This window comes from Stenella coeruleoalba (assembly GCF_951394435.1).
Source record: "Stenella coeruleoalba genome assembly, chromosome: 6".
NCBI classification, from domain to species: Eukaryota; Metazoa; Chordata; class Mammalia; order Artiodactyla; family Delphinidae; genus Stenella; species Stenella coeruleoalba.
The window spans coordinates 48,847,123-48,874,878 of record NC_137151.1 but is presented as its reverse complement, the minus strand read 5'-3'; the positions used below and the strand labels follow the sequence as shown (position 1 = coordinate 48,874,878).

The window sequence follows — 27,756 nt, the reverse complement described above, 5'->3', positions numbered from 1 at the left end:
GAAAGAAGGAAGATAAAGGAAAATAAAGTAAGATAAAATATAATAAAGTTATTAAAATAAAAAAATAATTATTAAAAAAAAATTTAAACGGACGGATAGAACCCTAGGACAAATGGTGGAAGCAAAGCTATACAGACAAAATCTCACACAGAAGCATACACATACACACTCACAAAAAGAGGAAAGGGGGAAAAAATCATAAATCTTGCTCTCAAAGTCCACCTCCTCAATTTGGGATGATTGGTTGTCTATTCAGGTATTCCACAGTTGCAGGGTACATCAAGTTGATTGTGGAGCTTTAATCCGCTGCTTCTGAGGCTGCTGGGAGAGATTTCCCTTTCTCTTCTTTGTTCTCACAGCTCTCAGGGGCTCAGCTTTGGATTTGGCCCTGCCTCTGCGTGTAGGTCGCTGGAGGGTGTCTGTTTTTTGCTCAGACCGGACGGGGTTAAAGGAGCCGCTGATTCGGGGGCTCTGGCGCACTCAGGCCAGCGGGGAGGGAGGGGCACGGAGTGCGAGGCGGGCCTGCGGCAGTAGAGGCCGGTGTGACGTTGCACCAGCCTGAGGCGCGCCGTGCATTCTCCCGGGGGAGTTGTCCCTGGATTCCGGGACCCTGGCAGTGTCGGGCTGCACAGGCTCCCCGGAAGCGGGGTGTGGAGAGTGACCTGTGCTCACACACCGGCTTCTTGGTGGCGGCAGCAGCAGCCTTAGCGTCTCCTGCCCGTCTCTGGGGTCCGCGCTTTTAGCCGCGGCTCGCGCCTGTCTCTGGAGCTCCTTTAAGCAGCGCTCTTCATCCCCTCTCCTCGCGCACCAGGAAACAAAGAGGGAAGAAAAAGTCTCTTGCCTCTTCGGCAGGTACAAACTTTTCCCCGGACTCCCTCCCGGCCAGCAGTGTTGCACTAACCCCCTGCAGGCTGTGTTCACGCCGCCAACCCCAGTCCTCTCCCGGCGCTCCGACCGAAGCCCAAGCCTCAACTCCCTGCCGCGCCCGCCCCGGCGGGGGAGCAGACAAGCCTCTTGAGCTGGTGAGTGCCGGTCGGCCCTGATGCTCTTTGCGGGAATCTCTCCGCTGTGCCCTCCGCACCCCTGTTGCTGTGCTCTCCTCCGTGGCCCCGAAGCTTCCCCCCTCCGCCACCCGCAGTCTCCGCCCGCGAAGGGGCTCCTAGTGTGTGAAAACCTTTCCTCCTTCACAGCTCCCTCCCACTGGTGCAGGTCCCGTCCCTATTCTTTTGTCTCTGTTTATTCTTTTTTCTTTTTCCCTACCGAGGTACGTGGGGGGGTTCTTGCCTTTTGGGAGGTCTGAGGTCTTCCGCCAGCGTTCAGTAGGTGTTCTGTAGTTGTTCCACGTGTAGTTGTATTTCTGGTGTATCTGTGGGGAGCAGGGTGATGTCCGCATCTCACTCTTCCGCCATCTTCCCGGAAGCCTCCCATATAGAGGTTTTTGAAAGGAAATTCCTGGCTACTTTTTCAAACAAGTAGTGTGGAAATTCTCACTAGTGCAGAGTAAATTCTGTGTGCTGCTAGTGTTGGAGGGTCGCCTGCAGAAGAAGGGGGTGGCTGTGGCTCACCACAGGGACAAGGACACTGGCAGCAGAAGTTCTGGGAAGTATTCCTTGGCATGAGCCCTCCCAGAGCCCGCCATTAGGTTTACCAAAAAGGCTGCAGACACCAGTGCTCCCTTTTATCTATTTTCAATATTGCCCACTAGTTATGCCCATCGAGTAGCATGGAGCCCAGCAGCGAGCTCATGAGGGTCACCTGAGGCAAGGAAGTGGCAAGTTAAGAAGGCTGGCTGGAAAAATCTGATGGACTCATGAGAGGAGAGGCAGACAGTACCTTCAAACCTCCAATAAATAGCTGGGAAAAAAATTCAAAGGGAGCTAATTTCAGGCATAAATACAAGAAGACTTGAGGCCTATAATTTGGATTATACTTGCAAATACAAAAACTCAAGGACTACCAAAATGTACCACTGGCACTCAAAACACTATCACAGTGGATTCTGCCTTGTGAGTTGTTACTTGGATGGGTTGACTTAGGAGACGGGCCAGTCTGCATTTAACCCTTGCTGGTGTTTCACTTTTGCTGTCATTTTCCTTTTTCTAAAGTATTATAATTTTAAAAATATACGATTCATTGTTTGCTCTCTGTCCCTATTTATCAAATTAAGGAGTTTTAGAGAGAAAAGAAACACAAAATAATTTAATTGTTTCTAACCAGTTATTTCCTTTCCCTTCCTTTCTTCCTCCCTTCTTCCTCCCTTCCTTTTATCTCTTGTTCTCTCTCTCTCTTTCTTCCTCAGCAAAAACCTTACATTTATTAAACACCTACCACATGCCTAGCACTGTCACACACATTCAGTAAGTGCTGACAACAGGTTACTATAACATTGCATAGCGCTTAAGGGCCTGAACTAAACAGTCAGCTTGATTGGGTTGAAATCCAGGCGCCACCCATATTAACCAGTGTTAAGTACGGTACAGACAATACTACATGTAAGTTTCATTTTGGGCCAACAGAGAGACTGCATGACTCCTTACAAGTAGATGGTATCCTGTGAATAATTTTAGCCAATAGAATATTAGCAGGAATCATATGTATCACTTCTGAGTTGGGGTAGTTGTATATCTCCTGTGCCTTACCCATGTTCTATACCCCTCAACCATCTCTACCTGCTGGCTGGATGACACTAGTGTGAAATAGAAGGTACAGAAAAGCAGAGCCCCAGTAAGGTGGGAGCCTGGATCCCTGCAAACCACTTAGGAGAATGCTGCCCGGGAGAGCTGCTTTAACTTTGTATTAAAACTAGACTTTCTATTAGCACTAGACTTTGTATAAAGCCACTGAAGTTTTGAGATTATTTTTACATCAATTAATGCTGATTACCCTAATACATTACTTCTGGCAAATTCCCTAACATCTAGGCATCAATTTCCTCATCAGTAAAATGGAGATAAAATTAACACCTACTTCACAGAGAGGCATTACAGATACTAAATGGAGTCAAACAACAATTGTCAGAGTTAAAATAATTTTATAAAACAGTAACTTTTATGTTCAGTTTTACAAATTAGGGCACCAAGGCATAGAAATATTAGGTAGGTTGTGTTGGTCAGAATCCTTTCATTGCTTATTTAAGCAAACAGAATATTTTTATTTTATCGCTAGACATTTCAATGGGTGAATCTGGCTTTCAGGCATAGTTAGATTCAGAGACTTAAACAGTATTATAAGAGCTCTCTATATTTCTCTCAATATACACCCTCAGCTCTCCTTTCTTTTAGTGGCTTAATTCTCATTGCATTCTGGCTCAATAGCAAAAGATGGCCACCATTGACTTAGCAACTACATCAACCATGAAGAGTCCTTTTCTTGACCTTGCCTGGCTCACATTCCCATCCATGGATCTGTCACTACCTTGCAGAGGATGGCTTACAGGTACTGACTATTCTAGCTTTGAACCCAGTGTCTGGCAGAGAAGATTGGAATATGTATTTTACAGACCCACCAAGCTTGCATGCTATCAGGGTGAGAGGGCTTTTCAAAGGAAAATGAAGGCACTGTGACCCAGTAAAAGGTGGAGAGGCAAAAGCCACTGATGCCCACCATCAAAGCTGGCAAAGGTCTATGTATCATAGCAAGTATATCAAGCCAGGCTTATGTGATTTTGAGACCAAGCTGCCACAAATAGACATTTTGGTTGGTGACAGACTAACTTGTAAATATCCTGAGCTTGTCTCCAATACTCACCACAAAGTTACATTGAAAGGACAGTTAGTACAAGTCAGAGATTTGATTGGGTTTTAGGTACTCAAACTGATGTTCTTCCTGAAAGGATAGCTGCTTTGTCCTAACTGTGCTCTAAAACTATAATTATAATTAGTATTGATTTATTCATTGCCTCCTACCGTTTATGAAGTGAGGAATATAGCTTATACATGTTAGTTTCCTAAGATTTAGCCATCCTCTTTAAGTACATAAGAGTAGTTTAACACCTTTGGCATGTAATCCAAGTAATAGAATATACTCTAATTAGATCTGCAAAAGCTGTTACCTTGATTACGAGACATACTAGTTATCTTGTCAGTCATTGATCTCATAATTATAAGGGAGGATGCTATTATTTTCAAATGATCTGGGCTAAATTCTGCCTTTGAGTTCAGGGGCTCTAACTGAGTCCCAGCCCAGTAGATGTTTACGCTATTCTTGTGCACACAGCAATTAGCTGCATTTCTTTATCCTCAAGGCTTTACAATTAACATACTTTACAATCATACCAAATAGGCTCAAATCACCTAATCCTACCACCCTAAAGTAACAGTTTACATTTAAATCCATAAATGGTAAGAAAAAGAATTACATTCCGTCTCTAATTAAATTAGCTTAATTTTAATCAGTAGATATTATTTGTAGATTTTTCTTAATGTGTATCACAATTTGCACAAAGTGTTTTACCTTTTTGCTTGAGAAGATAATAATCTTTATTTTACCTTATGTGGGATTTCTAAAGAAGTATATTTAACTCTGTTATGTTGTGTATTTGCTTTTAGAACATATCACATATGTAATCCCTTCCTGTAGGAATAGACTAATATTTTACCATATGAATCTTCAGGTTAGCAGTTATATGTTTTTCTCTTTTTAACACTCACAAGCCTTAGGACTTACTTCACGTTATTAGATGCAACTCAGGTCTTTACAGAGCAGGAGTGATGACTGGACATTTAGAAGCCAGCAACTGCAATAGCACACTTTTCTTTAAATTCCTCAAACACCTCCTGTGCTCTGCTTTCCTGGCCTTTTGGCTTTTACCTGGACTCTAAAAACAAGGAACCCATTTTCAGGAAGGCCTCATTGTTCAAGTAGGTTTTTTTTTTATGTTGAACTAAAAATCTGATTTGCAGTAACTTTTACCTATTGGCCTAATGGACCTAATATGACCCCTTGGAATGACACAATACAAATCTAAGTCCTCTTTATGTTACATTGTTGATGAGAAAAAGTCATAAAACTGCTTGTGTTAGGTAAAAAAAAATTAATATCATGGACAAGCTTGAAATGCGGGTTCAGTGGATTCAAGCCCTGCCTTTGCCACTTTCCCCCTCGGTGGTTTTTAGCACACCATTTAAACGTTTTTAGCCTCGGTTTACTTATCTAGAAATTAAAGACAGTAGTAATATTAGCTCTGTCTTCTAAAAGTTTATTTTTATCTCAAGTTTATGGTTGTATAATTTTCATACCAAGAATTTCATCCTCCATAAGTATAGTTTATTGAGTTTTGAAAAATATAAAGCCATGTACTTAAGATATATCTCAAAAAATTCTCTTGTGCTTTGAAATCAGTTCCCTCTACCAACCTGCAGCCCCTGGCAACTACTTGTCTGATCTCTGTCTTTATAATTTTGTCTTCTTCAGATCGTCATATAAATGTCACCATAGAGCATGTAGCCTTTTGTATCTGGCTTCTGTCAGTGCAGTACTTTTGAGATTCTTCCTGCTGTTGCATGCATGTATACATTATTCCTTTTTATTACCAAGTAGTATTCCATTATATCTGTGTACTACAATTTGTGTACTGATTCACCAGCTGATGGACTTTTGGGGTTGTTTACAGTTTGGGGTGATAAACATTTGCATGCGGGTTTTTGTAGCTATATGTTATCATTTCTCTTGGGTAAATATCTAGGAGTGGAACGGCTGGGTTGTATGGCAAGTATAATAAAGTGTCTAACTCCATTTTTGATGTTTGACCACAGATGGGGCTTTGAAGCCCCATCCTTCTCCCTTTCTACCTTTTCCACATCTGGGCAAGCCATAAAAAAGCCTGTGTGCTTCCTCCCTTAGTGCCAATGGAGAAGTTCAAACTATTCTGTAACCCTCACCTTGGTCCTAACCACAATAAAAAACAAAGTCATCACTCCTTCCTTTGTTCAAGTCATTTTTGAACTGGCTTGGGTGCTTCCCTTGCTGTCCCCAGAAAGCCTCATTATGTGAGTAATAAACTTTTTCATATTCTCCTGATGCATATGTGGCATCAATTGTCTTGATATCTGAACCAGTTTTGGGAAGGGGGGATTGATCCTGCCTTCAGCAAGACTACCACAAAATAATGAGCATGGGTTTAACTTTATACGAAAATGTCAGCTCTCTTCTAAAATAGCTGTACCATTTGTATTTCTACCAGCAACATATGAGGGTTCTAGTTGCTCTGCAGCTCTGTATCGTCACTAACACTTAGCATTTTTAGCCTTTATCATTTTAATCATTCTAGTAGATACGGGTTTTTAATTTGCATTTTCCTAATAAATAATGATGTTGAATAATTACCCCCATGTACTTATTTGTAATCATTTGCAATTAGTATATCTTCTTTGGTGCAATGTCTATTCAAACCATTTGGCTATTTTCAACTGGATTGTTTCTTATCTTATTGAATTTTAAGAGATTTTGCATATATATTCTAAGTCCTTTATAAGATATATTTTGCAAATATTTATTCCCATCTGTGTTTTTTTCCATTTTCTTACTGTCTTGCAAAGAACAGAAATTGTTAATTTTGTCAGTTTACCAATATTTTGCTTTATAGTTTATGCTTTTAGTGTCATATCCAAGAAATATTTACCTAATCCAGACTTACAAAGATTTCTTCCTTTGATTTTTCACAGAACTTTTAGAATTTTTAGCTACTTTTATATGGTTCAAGATAATTGAATAAAGGTTCAGATTCTGTTTTGATATTGTTTCAGTTTTACATATGGATATCCAATTGTCCAGTATTTGTTGAAAAAAGTGTCCATTGCTTCTGAATTACCTTGACAACTTTGTTGAAAATCAACTGGGCACAAACGTGTGGGTCTATTTCTGGACTCTCTGTTCTTCTCCATTGATACTATCCTTATGTCAATACTGTACTGTCTTGATATTGCAGTTTTATATAAATCTTGAAATCAGACAGAATGAATTCTCTATATTTAGATTTCTTTTTTTTTTTTTTTTTGTGGTTCTCAGGCCTCTTACTGTTGTGGCCTCCCCCAGTTGCGGAGCACAGGCTCTGGACACGCAGGCTCAGCGGCCACGGCTCACAGGCCTAGCTGCTCCGCGGCATGTGGGATCTTCCCGGACTGGGGCACGAACCCCTCCAGGATACCTCATTCCGATGAATATTCCCTGGGGCCTGAGGTTCTCTGTTTGTCCAGTGGTTCGGACTTGGAGATCCCACTGCAGGAGCTCTGGCCCAACCCCCGGCTTGTGAACCAAGATCCTGCAAGCCATGTGGGGCAGCAAGAAAAAAGGAGCTGAACAATAACACAGAGTAAAAAATAAAATTAGATTAGAAAAGTAACAGATATGTTAGAAAGAATTAAAAAAATCAAAACATAGATGAAACAACAACTGGAAGGTAAAACAGAATCACAATAGTAAAATAGAGGAGAACAAGAAAAAAAAAAGCCAGAAAAGACCTTGGCTGTGGGAGGTGGGGGTTAGGCAGGGGTGGGGTTTAGGTGGTGGGTGGGGCCTATTCTTAGGACCCACAGTGTGGGAAAAGGTCCTGGGGGTGGTGGCGGGCCAGAGGGGGTCCTTAGGCTCAACGCAGCAGGAGGGGCCCAGGTGTGCCTCTGCTCTTGGAGGTTGGAGGATCAGGTCCAGGACCCCAGCAGACTCACTGGGCCCATGTGCGTGGGGGAAATGCTAAGCGTATTCCCCCCGATCCTCCAATCCCGGAGGGCCCCTCCCCTTTGGCCTCTCTTCTTCTTCTCTCCCTTCCCTCCCTCTTAAGCCCCTAGGACCCCTGCTGCTGGAGGGGGCCTCTGGAGGGCAGAGGACCAGGCCCAGGACCCCAGCAGGCTTCTTGGGGCCGAGTGGGTGGGGGAAATGCCCACCACGCTTCCCCTGATCCTCTGGTCCTGGAGGATTCCCCCGACCATCTGCCTCTCCTTGTCTTCCCCCCTTCTCCTTCCCTCCCAGCCCCTAAGATCCAGGATGGTGGTAGGGGCCCCAGAGAATGGAGGAACAGGCCTGGGAGCCCAGCAGGCTTCCTAGGCCCGACTGGGTAGGGGAGACACTAGGCACACTCCTGCATGATCCCCCGATCCCCCGAGGGTCCCTCCAGGTGTGGGGACCCCTCCCCACTCCCAGCCATCCCTCAGGTGTGCCGGTTATGTCCAGCCTCCACTTCTCCTCCCGCTTACTCCCTGCCTCGTCCTACCGGTCACTCGGGGATTCCTTCCATCTCCTTGGGAGTCGAGGTCCCCCACCAGCATCTGGCAGGCACCCTAGTTGTGGGGAGATGCGAACTCTGCATCCTCCTCCACTGCCATCTTCAATGTTAATTTCCTGGTATTAGTGACTGTACTGTGATTATGTATGACAACTGTTTTAAGATATGCACATTGAAATATTTAGACATGAATACAATACCATCTTCAGTTTACCCTTAAGTAGTTTTAATATATATATATATTAAGAGTTGGAGTGATAAAGCAAATATGGTAAAATATTACCATTTAGAAAATCTGGATGAAGGGTACATGAAAATTCTAATTCTAGGAACTATTCTTACAACCTTTCCGTAAGCTTGAATTTATATCAAAAATGAACAAACATAGAAATCTTGTTTTTCTGTCTAAAAGAATCTAGAAAATGCCTTTCTATGTGTGTAAGTAGATAACAAACAAAATACTCATGTTTTCTAATGCATACTTATAAAATGATAAAATTAATATATTGTCAATATCCAATTAATACAAAGTAGCAACTTAAAAAGTAAACTCATTATAAAAGAATATTCATGTTATGTCTTTGCCACTTTTAATGGCATCATTAAGGCAGGACTTTATTTATTGCTTAATATATTTTCTGTCCTCTTGACTCCACATTTATTGTTTCATTTTATTCCACACTTCTCAGTGATAGGTATTGACATTGGGTCAAAATCTATGGGTTTTTCTTTGAAAACGCTGGACTGTATTTTGAAAAATATATCAATTTTAGCACCAAGGAGGCAAATAGATTGCTTAGTTGTTAAATAATCTTAATGAGATGTCAACAGCAGAAAAATATTCTCAATCCTCAGCAAGGTCTTCAGGTAATGAAACATTGATTTTTCTTTAAACCTCTAAAGCCATTTTGCTTACTGTACAGGAAATAAATGAAAAATAGTTATTTGTTTCCACGGGCAAAATCCATTTTCAGATAATTTAATAATTAAAATTATTTATAATTTCTCTACCTTCATTAGCTATTTGTTTCATTTACACTGTTGCTTTTTTGAGTAAACATCCTGAATTCACTTTTGAAGCAAGTCTCAGGCCAAAACTGACCTGAATTAAATCATTAGAGCGATTATACTTGTGGGGAAGCATCCGTATTTTAGTTAGAAAATGCTTTATGAAATCAGTAAACATGATGTAAGAATCTATTGTCCTAACTTATTTATTTCTATTCTTTCATTTATTTAAATATTAGTACAATTGAAAGTACTTTGCCATTTGGGTCAAAGGTTTATAATATTCATGAGAATTATGCAGAATCCTAGTTCTCTGTATATCCAACTTGAATTCTTTAGTTCTAAGCATTAAAACAAAACACAAATTTAAAAATCTGTTATTTAATAAGTTGGAAAAAGAGTAGTTGTCCATTGACTACAAAATCATGTTAATTAAGAATTAAACACTCTATTCTGGGGAAGTAGCAATGTGATTCTAAGTGAGAGGTGCAGATTATCTAAAGTGGGGTATTTTCAGAATGGCAAGGAAGCTTTAGTTTCCAGATATGGAAACATTTCCAGAGTATCCGAACTTTGGAAACTACTTCTTCAGAAAAGTTGGGGAGCCATGTTTTTCTCAGCAAACACCACAACTGTGGACCATTTTCATCTATTATGGTTTCCAAATGGAAGCATTTTCCTCTGTGTTTGAGGATGATAAGCATGATAACTTAAGACAGAGTGCTTTTTGGCCTTGTTTTGGACTCCAGGAGAAGTCCAAATATGGTATTTTCAGCTAGTTTTGTTCCTGGTTTTGACACTGAAAACCCAACGGATCAGTTAACTATTGAATAAGAAGCTACTTCAAAATTCAGTGGCTTGTAAACAAGAATAATTTATTAGCAAGCCCTTTTCATAGGAATGGAAAAGGTACAAAAGCGCAACAGTAATTCTGCATTTCTACTCAGGTCATGTTGAGCAATATAAGTCACATGGCCAAGTCCAAGGCCAAGGGACAGAATTGCAAAATCACAAGACTGGAAGTATGAATACTGGGAGGGGTGAAGAATTGGGGCCAATAATGCAACCTATACTAACATGCAAAAATATCTGATATATTGTTTTAGAAACAGCTCCTATTCCACATATTATTTCATGTCAGTGTTTTTGGATGATGAAAATAGTGTAGGCTCACCAAGTTACAAACATATCACCTTAGGAGGAGGGCTAGCCTTTATAGCAATTACGAATGTCTTTTTTAGAACAATGGGGCATCAGACTATTAATATTTGGCCAAATTTTAGGAGAGATTCAGTTTTAATACTCTTCAGAAGAAAAAATCTTAAAATCCCTTTGGGGCAAAGAATATCTAGAAGTAATGAATCGGCAGGAAAACAATCAGTTCTGTATCACAGAAGTGGTAGGCAACATGAGCTTCTAAGGAAGAACTCACACAGCCTGGTTCTGATGATAAAAATTGTCCTCCCTCTGTTATGGTGAGAGAAAGGAACAGTCACTCCAAGTAAAACAGAAAGACAATGACAAAGTGACATAACTTCGGAGGGCAATAATTCTGATGGTTTGCTGTAAGTGGAGAAATAATAAAATGTGTCTTTCACGATTTAAAGATGATTTTCAGATTTAAACATATTGCAAAATATTTGTTTAAGAGTTGTGAGCATTCCCTTTTCTGTTTGATAAAATGTTGTAAGTGCCTGAGACGGTTTTGCATTTTTAACAAATACTTCTAAATTATTTTTATTGCAGATAGTTTTATGTTTCAGATGTCTGAATATGCACTGAATGCTTATGAGCTTGTTATAAACACCTGAAGAGAGGGTTTACAGTGACAACACATAAAGAATCTTAACCAAGGTGCTAATATAATGCAATGACAAACAGCATCCATTTCCAGCAGTTGTGCCATCGTGATAGTGTGAGTTCACAGCACCTGACTGGTAACCGCTAACACGTTGTCTGTCAAATCTGAGTCACGGTTACAATTATTCAGAAGACATTGATTTTTCTCATGCTGACAGAAGTATTTATCACTTTTCACTCAGGATAAGTCTGATTTAAGCACATATATTATACTCTGATGGTACTGGAAATCAAGATCCCCGGAATCTGGGATCTAGTCTTTACTCTTCCAACTTCTACATATGTGACCTGTGGCAAGTGCAGTTTTCAGTTCCTCATCCATTTAAGGAGAAGGTGGGAAAAGATAGATTCTTAGATTACTTCCAGCTTGAATATTCACTAACGCTCTGTGCTGGCTCAGTGTTCACGGGGCATTTCCCTCTGACCAACCCAGGAGGTCTTTCATAGATCCCACTGCTGCCTCAAGTAATAGGTAAACCATGATAAAACTATGATCCATAAATGGGTTATACTGTCATGGAAATCCCATAAAACCAATGCTTCAAATATTTGAAAGGCATGAAATATATTTCTGTTTATGAGAAAAATACAAGGGAATTTTCTTATGATCTTTGAACTAGAGTTTAATAAATGTGAAACACCCTCTTCAGTGACTGATCACAAAGGTAGAAGAGTAACTGAATTTGAAGATTAACTGCATCATTTCTCTTTTTATTTTGGTGGATGAGAAAGGTATCAGCTGCGTATTAGGACTCTGCTAAAACAGAGAAGAGTATCGTTTGTGTAACTGGTGTTTAGGGCAGGCGCATGTGAGTATGCACGTTGTATGCCAGACAATCCAGAGGATGCAGTTCCCTCAGCCCCTGACATGAATGCCCTTACAGAGTTGTGCAGTGCAGAGCCTGTTTGAACTGACTGTGGAGCCCTGCAGCATAATAGCTTAAAATGGCGTTTCTGTGTTTGTGACCTCACAAGCATCTATTGGGGTAGGACGGAAGCAGAGCTGGCTTCATGGGCCTGTGAAGTGCAGTTGCAGAGGGTCCCGGGCTTACAAAGGCCCATGTCTGGTCTACTGTTCTGCTATCACCATGTCATTATCTTGAAATTCTTAATAATTTTTAAACAAGAGGCCCCATTTTTCACTCGGTACCAAAAGTTATGTAGCTGGTCCTGGATGGATGGTCCTGGGAGTGGTTTAAGACCGTAATAGCAGGAATGTAAAGAGGAAGAAATAGTTGCTTGTCAACTTCTGACATCCAAAAGAGAATTTTTACAGCAAGGCAATTGGCTTGAAAGCCAGGATTTGTGAAGACAGTAAACCAATTTTCTACTTTCTTTATTATATCAAAGGATTCAGATTATACAGTTTCTCCATAAATATAGAGGAAATGATCTTTTCACATATGAGCAAATGTGTATTGTCAACATTTGCAACTATTTTATTTGGCAGTGTAATCAGTAAGCTACCTGGACTAGAGAATACCTTGTGTTTGCCTTTGGCATAAATCTACACAGACTGATGTTCTGCCACCTGGCTTAGTTAAATCAATCCATAGATGTCGAGCCAAGTAGAAAATTTTCCTGTATGATTATTCTTCATATTCAAAAAACATGAGTAACTGTGTGTGTTTTACATGAGTGTACAAAGAAACTAAAATCCATTTCCATGGTTGGCTTGAACATTTTCCTTGAATATTGTTATTTTTTTGACCTGAAATAACCTAAAAGTGAGGCCACTTAAGTTGATCATATTGAGTTGTATATTGTATATTAACATGGCCAGTTCAAATAGTCATAATCCAAAATGGATTTTAAAGCTGGAATTATTCACTTTACTTACATTAATCATTAAACTCACAAGAAATGTGAATACTAAGAAATTTAAGAAATGACCAATAGTAGTCTTATTTCTTAAAAGGATTTAGCTGTGATTACAACATTTGAATCTTTCTGGTTGGTAACTGAGTAGTCTGTCTCCCATATTTGGAGCTAGGGAGAGAGCAAAGGAGGAAGGGAGGGAGGGAGGGAAGGAGGGAGAGAGAGAGAGAATGGTGATTAAAAGCTCAAGCAAGTTATTGGCCCTAAACCTGTTGGTGACATGCCAGCCCTTGTGAGCTAGTTGAAAATTCTCAGCCTCTGCAGTATTGACATACTGACATTTGGACTGGATAGTTATTTGGTGGTGGGGGGGGGAAGTGTCCTCTGCATTGTAGGATGTTTGGCAGCATCCTTGTCTCTACCCACTAGATGCCAGTGGTGTACCTCCTCTTCAGTTGTGATAGCCAGAAATGTCTCCAGATATTGCCAAATCACCTTCAGTTAAGAACCACTGGCGTAGATTGAACTAAGGATATCCTGAGGCGGCCGCTTCTCCTTAACTTACATCCAAAAGCAGGACAAGTGGTCCTCTTGGTTCCTTTTTCATAGGCTGATACCTTGATATTGTATTTGAATGTTGAAGAGATAACCCAAAGAAAAGTGAATATATTCCCATACAACTTAGAACAGCTAAACTAGACTGCCTGTTCCCGGGCCTTCCCTGAATATGTGTGTGTGTGTGTGTGGTTGTTGCGGGGAGGGCGGGCAATAAGAAATTATTCCAAGCTGGAGGTAGCCCCAGTCCACCCATTCCTACCTTACTGACATGGGAACAAGTAATACAGTAAATGACCGTGATCTCAAAGAGGACTGGTCCACAGATGCACTGAGTTAACACCACAGCAACATGTTTTCAGCTCCCTTAGTGATTTTAAAAAAGGTCCATCCCCTAGTGTGTTGGTCCTGCCTACATACCGTCCTTTTTTTTTTTTTTAACATCTTTATTGGAGAATAATTGCTTTACAATGGTGTGTTAGTCTGTGCTTTATAACAAAGTGAATCAGTGATACATATACATATGTTCCCATGTCTCTTCCCTCTTGCGTCTCCCTCCCTCCCACCCTCCCTATCCCACCCCTCTAGGTGGTCACAAACCACTGAGCTGATCTCCCTGTGCTATGCGGCTGCTTCCCACTAGCTATCTACCTTACATTTGGTAGTGTATATATGTCCATGCCACTCTCTCGCTTTGTCACAGCTTACCCTTCCCCCTCCCCATATCCTCAAGTCCATTCTCTAGTAGGCCTGTGTCTTTATTCCTGTCTTACCCCTAGGTTCTTCATGACATTTTTTTTTCTTAAATTCCATATATATGTGTTAGCATATGGTATTTGTCTTTCTCTTTCTGACTTACTTCACTCTGTATGACAGTCTCGTCCTTTTTTTGTAGAGAGCTTGGTTCAGAATGTTTGGAAGGATTTGAGTACTCCCTAGACTTCAGGGTACCTGAGAACTTGAAGATACAGTCCCCCCAAAAGTGATTTTTTTTCCCCTAAGATTAAGAACAGCCACAATCAACACTAACTGTGCCTAGTTACCTGGAAATTTTGATTTACTTGCCCCACTTTCATTCATTCCAGGCCTTCAGTAATTAGTTCGCCTTTAGATGAGTAGCAGATCATCAAGTTTTAGGGCTTATCATTATTTACTGTTGGTTCTATGCTTCTCTGACATTTGGAAAATATACTGACCAGCTCATTTAAAAAAATCTTTCTGGCCCATAAAGAGAAGAAAGGAGGTGTAGTAGAGATCCTTTGAAGCTTTAGCATAAGGAGTTGTTCCATAAAAATAACATTTTTCTGTGATTTAATCTGTGAGTGGGAAACAGTTGTATACTATTTCTGTTATGGGGGCAGAGTATGTATCTTAAATTGCCTAAGTATTTGCTGTGAAGTATTTGAATAGCTGCTTCCATCCTACAGAGAAAAATACTTTCAAAATAGATAATGCAGGGGAATACAACACAATTACTCAAATACTCCAGAGTCAGACAAAGGCATGCTATATAATGTGTCTTGTTCCTAAGTTTTTGTTCCTTCTCATTTTACTTATTTTCTTTGTAGGATAGATTATATTAAAATAAGGTTTTACTACATATCTAGAGACTAGGCTAACATTTTTGTTTCAAAACATAGAATAAGTTTCCTTGTGTGTGAAAAGTACCTCTTTACATATAAGGAAAATGCAAACAGGGAAGTGGAAAGATTTGCCTAAGTTTGCAAAGTGAGCTTGGGCGCTCTATGGCAGGCTGACTCTGCACATTAATGCCCATTCTCTGTGTTCAGTGTCACCACTTTGGCCCATGCCTTTCTGGGAGCAGCGTGAGAGGAGGCTGTGTCACACTTCTGTCACTCCCTGATTGGTACATTGAAGTATCCCTTATATTTTACACTCTGTATTTGACCACTGCCTACAGTTAGGGTCACAGAACTGAAATATCAGGAAGCTGAGAGACTAAAAGTAACTAAACTTGATGGAAAGATAACAACATTTTCATTTTGATAAGAAATGAAAACTATCACCCATAAATGCTTTTACTTAGTATCTTTAGGCTATGTTCAAAAAAAGAAAGAAAGGATCATTGTAAATTAGAAGTCCACAGTTCCTTTCCCTATTCTGGCATTAGTAACCTATGTGGTCTTAGTAAATCATTTGTTCTGGACTTAATCTCCATTCTGCAGTCTTGTTTCCTCTGGAAAAAATCCTAAAACATCATGATCACCATCAGAATGCCCATGACTAATAATCTGTAGTGCTTGTGAGACTGTGGGAAAAGAGAGATTCTCATTCACTCTTGGTTGGACTATAAACAACCTTCTTAGAAAGTTATCTGGCAGAGCTAATTAAAATGTAAAATATATATGCCTCCCTAACCAGCAATTCCACTTCCATCTACTCATTTACTAGATATAAAAATATTTAAGTATTTAAAGACATATGCATGAGAAATTTATCACATGATTTTTGGCAACAAAGAACCGGAGACAATCTGAAGAGTCATCGGTAACAGGATAATTGAACAAATTGGGTAATTCATATTCTGATATACTACACACCTTTTAAAAAGGACAGAGACCTATATGAATTGACTTGGAAAGCTATCCGTGACGCATTTATAAAGTAAAAAAGCAATTTACAAAATGCAGTATACTGTTATCCCATTTGATATTAAATCCTTATATTTACATATGTATATTTTACGCTTGTGATAAGCAAAGGAAAATATGGATGAATACGTCCAAATTGGCAGTAGATAAATCAAAGAAAGATAGAGAACTACTGCCTTCCTCAAGATGTATCTCTGTCCTGTTTGCATATGTACAAGAAGCATATTACTTTTAGTGAACAATATTTTTCCAACATTTTATTGTGAAAAGTCTCAAACATACAGCAAAGCTGAAATAATTTTACAGTATGAAGCCATATATATGCCACTTGGATTCTACCCCATTAACATTTTACTTTACTTGCTTTATCATGTATCTATCCATCTGTCTATTTTTCTATCCATTCCTCATTCCACTGTATTCTTTTTGATGCATTTCAAAGTAAATTTCACACCTCAGTCCAGTTTCTCCTAAATACTCCACCTTTCATAATAAATGACATTTTGATTGAAATTTAAATATAATACATTTTAAAGAAAGAGCTCTGGTTGTGGCTTCACTCACTAGGCATCTTGTACTACTTCTCCCTGCCCCCAACATAACGGATCTTCCGAGGTCTATAAAATGTAGGGCAGTTGGGTATTAAGGTTTGAGGGTCGGATCTTAGAAATATTAGTGAAATTAATACTCTTTCCTACACTCTTTGGGGATCCATAGACTGACATATCTCTTAGTAAATGCTTTTTGGAATTCAGTGTAAATTGTCTGTACCTTCATGAAAATGTGAGCCAGAGATCTCTAAGGAGATTTCAGGCTTTTGGAGACATAAAAGGTATATTGCTCAGAGCTCAGTTGTCAAGAATAGAATCCACTCTACCTAAGCATGCAGGGAGTTATTACATGGTATTATGTGACTTACAGAATCACTGGGAGGGCTGAAGAAAAACCATGTTGAGATTCAGGAAACACTTCCAAATCCACACAGTGGAATTGGGCCAGGGGAGGTGCTGCCTCCACCATAATCAGAAGAATTATTACAGAATCAGAAATATGTCATCATGGCTGCCTGTTCCAGAATGATACCTCAGCCTTTGCCAAGAATCTGCCAAAGGAGGAAACTACCTGTAGAATCAGGAAGTGACTGCTGTAGTTGTCCATTCCAGAACCAGGGCGCCTTTGCCATGATCTACACAAGCAACACGGAAGCTCCTCACTTTGCTTCTCTCCTGAAACGAATCAGTATCCAAACTCTAAGATAATACCTGGAATCTCAGCATAAGGGAATCTAGGAAATGTTTCATGAAAAGCACTGTTAGTTGACTGAAATAATCAATTTTCTCCTTCTTGAGTACATGGCTACATTGTGTTTTCCAATCTCCCCTGAAGTTATATGTGGTTGTATGTCAAAGTTCTTGCCTAGAAGATGCAAGTAGAAGTAATATATGCCTTAAGACAATAGTCATACCTTATCCACATTTTTTTCTCCTTATTGTTGGCTGGAATCTGACCCAGGATCAACCATGTGGATAACAATAAAGCCAGAGGGTGTAGAGCTGTATTGCTACCCTGGATTTTGGGATGACTTTGTGGAGCAAAGTCCATTTAACCATTTTGGATGACTCCATGAGTGAGGGGGAAAAAAAGAAACTTGAATCTTCTTTAAGTTACTGGATTATTGCTTGATCTTTTGGTTATAACAGGCTCGCCCTACCCTAAGTAATGCATGTGGATTTTAGCTTTTCAGCCTCTGTACCTAGAAATGTTGTTTGGGTTTAGAAGAGCAAGCCAATCCATTGTACCCTCCGAAACAGGGGTCCTCTCCTCTCCCTTCAAAACACACTCTTTCTCTCCTTTTCTCTCCCTCATGTCTCTCATCTCACACAACCAAACACGCACACACACACAGAGTCTGTCTTATTCATTGTTGAATTGTCAGTGCCTAACATAAGACCTAGTGTGTCATAGACGTTTAACAAATATTTGGTTAATGAATAAATAAATGAAGACATCTTCACATTTGAGGAGTATTATGAGGACAGCTTATAATTTTGTCTTTGACATATTTCATTGGAAGGTGTGGTTTGAAACCTTGGAAAGGATTTCAACATCTTGTGATGGGGTTAAGGGCATTCTGTTAGCAGAGAAGTATGCTTAAAGTACGGCAGCATAATAGGGGTGAACATAGTGAGCTTACTGTTATATATGGTGAGAAGGCTGAAGAGAAGGGCTTTGGTTTGAGATTGGATTCAGATTGGGCAAATTCTTAAATGCTATACTAGGGCATTAGCAATTCTGTAAGCCAAGAAAACATCAAAGGTTTTTTTGTTTCTGGTTTTGATTTTTGCTCTCGCGTTGTACTGACATGCTTGGATCTGCCTTTTAGAGAATGAAGTGCTGGCAGTGTGGAGGAGAAGACTGGAGGTGAGAGAGCCTGGGAGCAGAGAGGTCAGGTAAGGGGCTATTTGAATTGCCCAGGAAAGAACCATGGATATTTAAATTTGGCAGAGCTAAGGGATACATTTGAGAGATATTTTGGAGATAAAATTAATAGAACTGGGTGACTTATTGGATGATAAGTAGAGAGAATTTCTAGTTTGTAGATTGAGTTGATAGTGCTATTAACTTAAGACAAGAAGTGCAAACAAGGAAGTAAATTGTGTTTGGGGGGGGATGAAGTAATAAAATTTGTCTTTCAGACTATTGCATTACCTTTTAGGAAATGGAAATATTAAGTAGCTAGATGGAAACATGGGTCTGGAATTCAAGAAACAGATTAAGACACTGGTGACTTGGAAGTCATGAGCAATCTATTAGTATGTCTCAGGAGGTGATCTATGAATATTTGCATCCAAGATACTTGCTTCGAGATGCTTGTAAAAATGAAGATTCTTGGGCCTCATCGCAGATATAGTCAATCAGATTGCCTGGAGGATGCGGCCCAGGAATCTGATTTTCTAAAAATTTTCTTGGGTTATTTTAATGCATTAAAATTTTTGAGAACCAAGGATAAAGGTGATAACCAAAGCCTAATGGTAGATAAGATTATCTGGGAGAAAGTATCAAGTAAGGAGAGATTATGGACAAATGCACAAGGATATGGACAAGAATGGTATTGGACTGCAGAAACTGCAGAGTTTAAAAACTGTTTAAAGAGGAGAAAAAAGAAGAGATTCTTAAGAGTAGAGAAGTAGCAGTAGGAAGAGAAAAGTTTTAGGGAGGCGATGTGGTGAGGGCTCCAGAGAGAGAAACATCATGTTCTGTAAAGCGATCACCTAGAATGAGACAGAGAAAAGGATACTGGCTTCCTCAGTTTGTTGGCCATCACTGACCCCTGAGGTAGCAGTTTCAGTGAACTGAAGGGAGTGAAATAACATGATGTCACTAAAGCATTAAAGGAACTCAGGATTCAGAGATAGACTATTTTGAGACTATTTTCCTTTTATAAGGGAACAATATATATTTGTTTATACCTCAATGTAATTTCTATTTCAAACTCTCATTCTTCTTTGGAAGAGAAAATATGGTGTTAGTTGGGGACTTTCCCCTGTACCTGTTTCTCGTAGAATGTGCAGCTTACCACTCTGTGCTCAGGTGGGTCCAGGCAGATCATTGCTGAGATGTCTCTTGGCCCATCTTCAAGGCTCCTTCCAACCTGACAGCTTTCTCTCTCCTCATGAGTCATATTCGACTGGGGGTGCCTGTGGGACAGGTGTGGCCTGGTGTGTAGAATTTCACCAAGCGGACACTTCGTCTTGGAGTACACCCTCTTTCCGGGGTTTACTGTTGAACATTACATACCCATCCTGGAGATCTGTTGTGCACCAAGGCTATCGTGTGACCCCTCTCAGACACCAGTCCCAGGGTGCCTGCTTCTCCCCTTGAAACCCTGTTCCTCCTCCCCAGATGCCATTCTTTTTTTAATTTATTTTTGGCTGGTTGGGTCTTTGTTACTGCACGTGGGCTTTCTCTAGTGGCGGCGAGCAGGGGCTACTCTTCATTGCGGTGTATGGGATTCTCATCGCGGTAGCTTCTCTCGTTGCAGAGCAGGGGCTCTAGACGCGCAGGCTTCAGTGGTTGTGGCTCGCAGGCTCTAGAGCGCAGACTCAGTAGTTGTGGCGCATGGGCTTAGTTGCATCACTGCATGTGGGATCTTCCTGGACCAGGTATTGAACCCGTGTCCCCTGCATTGGCAGGCGGATTCTTAACCACTGCGCCACCAGGGAAACCCCCAGATGCCATTCTAAATGTGTTGCACATACTATACACACACTCTTCACTTAATCCTCAAAGTAATATCACAAGATCGTTACTATTATTGGTAACTTACCTTTAGCAAGAGTCACAGCTTGAGCCTAACCTCGATTTGGGGATTGTGTGTGTGAGTGCACCTGGAAAATGAGGAGGTGAGAGAGGCCTACGTAGCTGGGGAAGGCCCAGTGTGAGGAGGGAAGCTCTTTCAAAGAGGAGAAAGTCCAAACATGATGTGTGGAGAGTATACAGGAATGATTCCAAGGGTGACTAGGTGTCTGTCAGATGCTCCTTGGCTTAACTCCCGTGCAGTCCTGCCAAGTCCTAGGGTGAGGGGTGTAACAACAGAGCTTATGTAAATTAAAAGAGTCATTTCTCTAAACTCCCCCATGGGACATTGACATGCAAACTGTCAATTACATTGGGAACTGCTGGTGCCTGTAGGAGAAGCAGTAGTACAGGCGGTAGCAGATTGTCTATGGTGATGGCAATGATGTTAAAGACAGAGGCATCTTTTTTGTTAGTATATTCTGTCTGGCTTTGATAATCAGCAACCTTGCTACAGATACGGATACTCTTAAGCCTTGGGCAATCGCAACCTTACAGCCTCTGGAAGGCAACAGTGGACAACATTGGCATAGATGCCACTTTCAGCATCCACAGAAGACATGGGTACCCCTCTAGTGGGCAAGAGGAGGAAGGGAGAAACGTGGTTGTATGCTATGTGACAGACAGGAGGACTAGGTCTTGGAGCACTGAGCAAATAGAAGGAGGATTTGGGAGGTATTCGACAGGGGGTAAATCTCCCACCAGGCAGGTCAGGATGTAGTCATAAGACTACTACTTCTATCAGTTATTAATTAGTCTTTTTTTTCTTTCTTTTTTTTTTTTTTTTTTTTACTTATCTGGGGTATAGTGAAGAAAATAGATGAAATTGATGAGAAAACCAAGGTTCAGCGAATTAAGAAAACGTGTGCAAAACTCTATACACAGCTAATGAGTTGTGGGATCATTTGTCCACTCATGCTGCCATCTTCCTATCTGGGGCAAAAGAGAAGATGCCAGGGGAGAAAAAAAAGATTGTAATTATCTAACAGTAATCGATGGCAGGGTCTTGGATAAATTGGGAGAGGATAAGATTAAGAGGGTAGCTGGAGGAATTAATTAAAGACATTTAGAAAATGGAATATAAGAAACTCAAGCAGAAGTATTTCAGACAAAAGATTATAAACATATGGAATTAGATAAGAAAGCTAGCTGAATTTTCAGCATACAAAGTAATTAAAGAAAGACATCTGGAACAGGAGAGAAATAAGAGAAGTATAGGAAATAAAAGGTAGGTTTGTGATAAACTAGAGTATGCTGGTAAGGCCAGATGTGGTTTTTTTTTCTCCTTTGCTTGACATATATTATGTCTTTCTTAACCACAGTCCCAAATATTGCACATTTCAACATGTTATATTTGTTTCTGGAAATATCTAGGAACTATATAAATATATCTGCCAAAGCAAATGATTCAAAGATCCACATGATCTGTTTCTCACGGCTAACTTAGCCTGTATCTAGCTTCCCACAAAAGTCTAGAACGTACGTTTGTGATTACATATTTTGGCCACAAAAATAACAAAAATGGCTATGTAATATGGTTTTCTATAGCAATAGGAAGCAATATCCACTAAAGTACCCCTACAAATGTCTTTCCTCATGGTCTTCTCCTCGTGTTAAGACATGAAGCAAGGCAATTTTGATGATGAGGGGTAGAGGTGCATTATCCTTTTATTTCTGAGTGCACTGGAGGTTAATCACATCTGTGTGAATGACGAGAATATCTCATTATACATGGATTCTTCTCATTTGTGTTTGAAGTGTAACTTCAGCTTATGGAATATCTTTGGTCATTGCCTAAACTATGTGGAGGTGTAGATGGCTGCTGATGTGATGTGACGGGGGGAGCCACCGAAGAAAGGCCTGCTCACCCCCAGATATTTTTTGCTCTGACTGGCTGGCTATGGGAATCACTGAGTGCTGTCATTTTCTGAAAGGACAAGAGACTCAGTGACTGAATAGACTTTATGATGAAATATATCCGTTTTGCCTTGTTTAAGAATGTATTGTTTACGCACAGGGAATTGGGGATACCAAATCCTTAGATGGGAACGTGGTGCAGCTAAATTGTCTCTGGCACAAAAAAGAGAGCAATGATGCAGAATCATTCTGGCCAGAGAAACAGCCTCACAACAAAAGGATCTGTGGGGCTGGGCTCTGTCATTTTCAAGGTTTACTGGTAAAGTATGTGTGGTACAGCTGCTATGACTCTGAGCAAGCTGTTGTCCTTGGATCGGTTTTTCAGGAAAAAAAGATTTACTCAAAGCATCCTTTAATGTGGAGAGATACATTGTTTACTCTTTAACCTCTGAAAGGTTAGATATCTTGACAGATCTGAGAGGATTTCGCATTCACATTATTATAGTCATTGATTTATTCAATAAGTATTTATTGAACAATTACTAAGTACCAGACTCTATACTAGGTAGTGGAAACGTAAGAACAAATAAGGGAACATTCCAGTCTTTGAACATCTCAGAGTTTAATGAGAAAAGGAGGACAGTGCAAAAACCCCAAAAATATTAAAAGAAAATGAAATAATAAAGTCTTATCAGCAATTGCATAGACCAGCTATACAAAGTATTGGGATAAAAGGTAACTAATCATTCCTAGAAGGAATCAGGAAAGATTCAAAGAAATTATATTTGAGTTGAGTGAGTTTAATTTTTCAAAGGAGCAGAGAAGTTAAGAGTATTCTAGCATAGGGAGAAATTGCTCATTAAGATAGTAGTACTGCTATGGAGTGAATGTTTGTATCACCCCCAAATTCATATGTTGAAACCTAATCCCCAGGGTGATGCTATTTGAAGGGAAAGTCTTTGGGAGGTAATTAGGCCATCAAGGTGGAGCCTTCATGTTGAGATTATTGCCTTTATGAGAAAAGATGCAAGGGAGCTTTCTCTCTCTCTCTTTCTCCCCTCTCTGCCATGTGAAGACACAACAAGATGACCAACTACAAAGCAGGAAGTGCCCTCACCATACACCAGATCTGCGAGGACCTTGATCTTACACTTCCTAGCCTCCAGAGCCATGAGAAATAAATGTCTGTTGTTTAAGCCACCTAGTCTATGATATCTTATTATAGCAACCCAAGCAGACTAAGTACTCACTAACTCATCAGAATAGATGTTGTAAATCATAGTGGTTAGTTGTCACTAAGCAAAGACTGAGAGATGGTAACACTCAACAGATAAATTTCACTGGGCTGGAACATGAAGAATTTTCTAGGGAAAATGGTCCAGAATTAATGGAAGTCCCACACTTTATGAAAGCACTGGGAAGCCTGATGGGTGAGCAGCTGTCATGGAAGAAAGGATGCCAATAGAAAGGCAAAGACCAATAAAAATAAATTTTGCCTACTTAATAATTTTTCTTAGGCTTAATCCTAATCAATTTCATCCCACCAGAGCCCACGTATCCAAATCAAGATGACATTAAAAATATGGAAAAATCAAAATCAATACCCATGGCTCTAATAAAGAGCTGAACTCAGCATGTACCATAGAGGCATCAAGATCTAACTCCAAGCCTTTTAAATTCTGTAAAGTGATGAGCTTTGAAAGCATGCTGTGCCTGCTCCAGAATGTCACTTAACTGTTGTGAAAGTCACAGCATATTCCTGTCACTCCCAGTTTGCATAGTTTAGGAAACCAAATACATACATATATATATATATTAACATCTTTATTGGAGTATAATTGCTTTACAATGTTGTATTAGTTTCTGCTGTATAACAAAGTGAATCAGCTATATGTATACATATATCCCCATATCCCCTCTGTCTTGCATCTCCCTCCCACCATCCCTATCCCACCCCTCTAGGTGGTCACAAAGCACCGAGCTGATCTCCCTCTGCTATGTGGCTTCTTCCCACTAGCTATCTATTTTACATTCGGTAGTGTATATATGTACATGTTACTCTCTCACTTCATCCCAGCTTACCCTTCTCCCTCCCCATGACCTGAAGTCCATTCTCTACCTCTGTGTCTTTATTCCTGTCCTGCCACTAGGTCCATCAGAACCTTTTTTTTTTTTTTTTTTTTTAGATTCCATATATATGTGTTAGCATACAGGATTTGTTTTTCTCTTTCTGACTTACTTCACTCTGTATGACAGACTCTAGGTCCATCCACCTCACTACAAATAACTCAATTTCGTTTCTTTTTATGGCTCAGTAGTATTCCTTGTATATATGTGCCACATCTTCTTTATCCATTCATCTGTTGATGGACACTTAGGTTGCTTCCTTGTCCTGGCTATTGTAAATAGAGCTACAATGTACATTGTGGTACATGACTCTTTCTGAATTATGGTTTTCTCAGTGTATATGCCCAGTAGTGGGATTGCTGGGTCATATTATTTTTAGTTTCTTAAGACCCTCCATATGGTTCTCCATAGCGGCTGTATCAGTTTACATTCCCACCAACAGTGCAAGAGGGTTCCCTTTTCTCCACACCCTCTCCAGCATTTACTGTTTGTAGATTTTTTGATGATGGCCAATCTGACCGGTGTGAGGTGATACCTCATTGTGGTTTTGATTTGCATTCCTCTAATGATTAGTGATGTTGAGCATCCTTTATGTGTTTGTTGGAAATCTGTATATCTTCTTTGGAGAAATGCCTATTTAGATCTTCTGCCCATTTTTGGATTGGGTTTTTTGCTTTTTTGTTATTGAGTTGCATTCACTGCTACTCTAATTTGGAGATTAATCCTTTGTCATTGCTTTGTTTGCAAATATTTTCTCCCATTCTGAGTGTTGTCTTTTCATCTTGTTTATGCTTTCCTTTGTTGTACAAAAGCTTTTAAGTTTCATTAGGTCCCATTTGTTTATTTTTATTTCCATTTCTCTAGGAGGTGGGTCAAAAAGGATCTTGCTGTGATTTATGTCATAGAGTATTCTGCCTGTGTTTTTCTCTAAGAGTTTACAGTGTCTGGCCATATATTTAGGTCTTTAATCTATTTTGAGTTTATTTTTGTGTATGGTGTTAGGGAGTGTTCTAATTTCATTCATTTACATGTAGCTGTCCAGTTTTTCCAGCACCACTTATTGAAGAGGCCGTCTTTTCTCCATTGTATATTCTTGCCTCCTTTATCAAAGATAAGGTGACCATATGTGTGTGGGTTTATCTCTGGGCTTTCTGTCCTGTTCCATTGATCCATATTTCTGTTTTTGTGCCAGTACCATACTGTCTTGATTGCTGTAGCTTTGTAGTATAGCCTGAAGTCAGGGAGGCTGATTTCTCCAGTTTCGTTTTTCTTCCTCAAGATTGCTTTGATATTCAGGGTCTTTTGTGTTTCCATACAGATTGTAAAATATTTTGTTCTAGTTCTGTAAAAAATACCATGGGTAGTTTGATAGGGATTGCATTGAATCTGTAGATTGCTTTGGGTAGTATAATCATTTTCACAATGTTGATTCTTCCAGTCCAAAAACATGGTATATCTCTCCATCTGTTTATATCATCTTTGATTTCTTTCATCAGTGCTTTATAGTTTTTTAAGTACAGGTTTTTTGCCAACTTAGGTACGTTTATTCCTAGGTATTTTATTCTTTTTCTTGCAGTGGTAAATGGGAGTTTTTCCTTAATTTCTCTTTCAGATATTTTTGTTATTAGTGTATAGGCAAGCAAGGGATATCTGTGCGTTAATTTTGTACCCTGCTACTTTACCAAATTCATTGATTAGCTCTAGTAGTTTTCTGGTAGCATCTTTAGGATTCTCTATGTATAGTATCATGTCATCTGCAAACAGTGACAAGTTTTACTTCTTTTCCAATTTGTGTTCCTTTTATTTCTTTTTCTTCTCTGATTGCTGTGGCTAAAACTTCCAAAACTATGTTGAATAATAGTGGTGAGAGTGAACAACCTTGTCTTGTTCCTGATCTTAGAGAAAATGTTTTCAGTTTTTCACCATTGAGAACAATGTTGGCTGTGGGTTTGTCATATATGGCCTTTATTATGTTGAGGTAGGTTCCCTCTATGCCTACTTTCTGGAGAGTTTTTATCATAAATGGGTGTTGAATTTTGTCAAAAGCTTTTTCTGCATCTATTGAGATGATCATATGGTTTTTTCCTTCAATTTGTTAATATGATGTATCACATTGATTGATTTGCATATTTTGAAGAATCCTTGAATTCCTGGGATAAACCCCACTTGATCATGGTGTATGATCCTTTTAATGTGCTGTTGGATTCTGTTTGCTAGTATTTTGTTGAGGATATTTCCATCTATGTTCATCAGTGATATTGGCTGGTGGTTTCCTTTTTTTTTTTTTTTTTTTTTTTTTTTTGCGGTACGTGGGCCTCTCACTGTTGTGGCCTCTCCCGTTGCGGAGCACAGCCTCCGGATGCACAGGCTCAGTGGCCATGGCTCATGAGCCCAGCCACTCCGCAGCACGTGTGATCTTCCCGGACTGGGGCATGAACCCGTGTCCCCTGCATCGGCAGGTGGACTCTTATCCACTGGGCCACCAGGGAAGCCCTAGTTTCCTTTTTTTGTGACTTCTTTGTCTGCTTTTGGTATCAGGGTGATGGTGGCCTCTTAAATTGAGTTTTGGAGTGTTCCTCCCTCTGCTGTATTTTGTAAGAGTTTTGATAGACTTTACCTGTGAAGTCATCTGGTCCTGGGCTTTTGTTTGTTGGAAGATTTTTAATCACAGTTTCAATTTCAGTGCTTGTGATTAGTCTGTTTATATTTTCTATTTCTTCCTGGATCAGTCTCAGAAGGTTGTGCTTTTCTAAGAATTTGTCAGTTTCTTCCAGGTTGTCCATTTTATTGGCATATAGTTGCTTGTAGTAATCTCTCATGATTCCTTGTATTTCTGCAGTGTCAGCTGTAATTTCTCCTTTTTCATTTCTAATTCTGTTGATTTAAGTCTTCTCCCTTTTTTTCTTGATGAGTCTGGCTAATGGTTTATCAATTTTGTTTATTTTCTCAAAGAACCAGCTTTTAGTTTTACTGATCTTTGCAATTGTTTCCTTCATTTCTTTTTCATTTATTTCTGATCTGATTTTTATGATTTCTTTCCTTCTGCTAACTTTGGGTTTTTTTTGTTTTCTTTCTCTAATTGCCTTAGGTGTAAGGTTAGGTTGTTTACTTGAGATTTTTCTTGTTTCTTGAGGTAGGATTGATTTTATTGCTATAAACTTCCCTCTTAGAACTGCTCTTGCTGCATCCCATAGGTTTTGGGTCATCGTGTTTTTATTGTCATTTGTTTCTAGGTATTTTTGATTTCTACAGTGATATCTTGGTTAGTTAATAGTGTATTGTTTAGCCTCCATGTGTTTGTATTTTTTACAGATTTTTTCCTGTAATTGATATCTAGTCTCATGGCGT

The 27,756-nt window shown here is 39.7% G+C and overlaps 1 long non-coding RNA gene across 1 annotated transcript in view; it reads left to right on the top strand.

The window, feature by feature from the left end:
- The first annotated feature begins 530 nt into the window (after nt 1-530).
- Nucleotides 531-27,756, top strand: part of LOC307187724 — a 77,625-nt gene continuing 50,399 nt past the window's right edge. Inside the window, exons 1-2 of the long non-coding RNA XR_013828692.1 lie at nt 531-1,022; nt 18,452-18,518. This is a non-coding gene — a long non-coding RNA (uncharacterized lncRNA). The remainder of the gene's footprint in view (nt 1,023-18,451; nt 18,519-27,756) is intronic.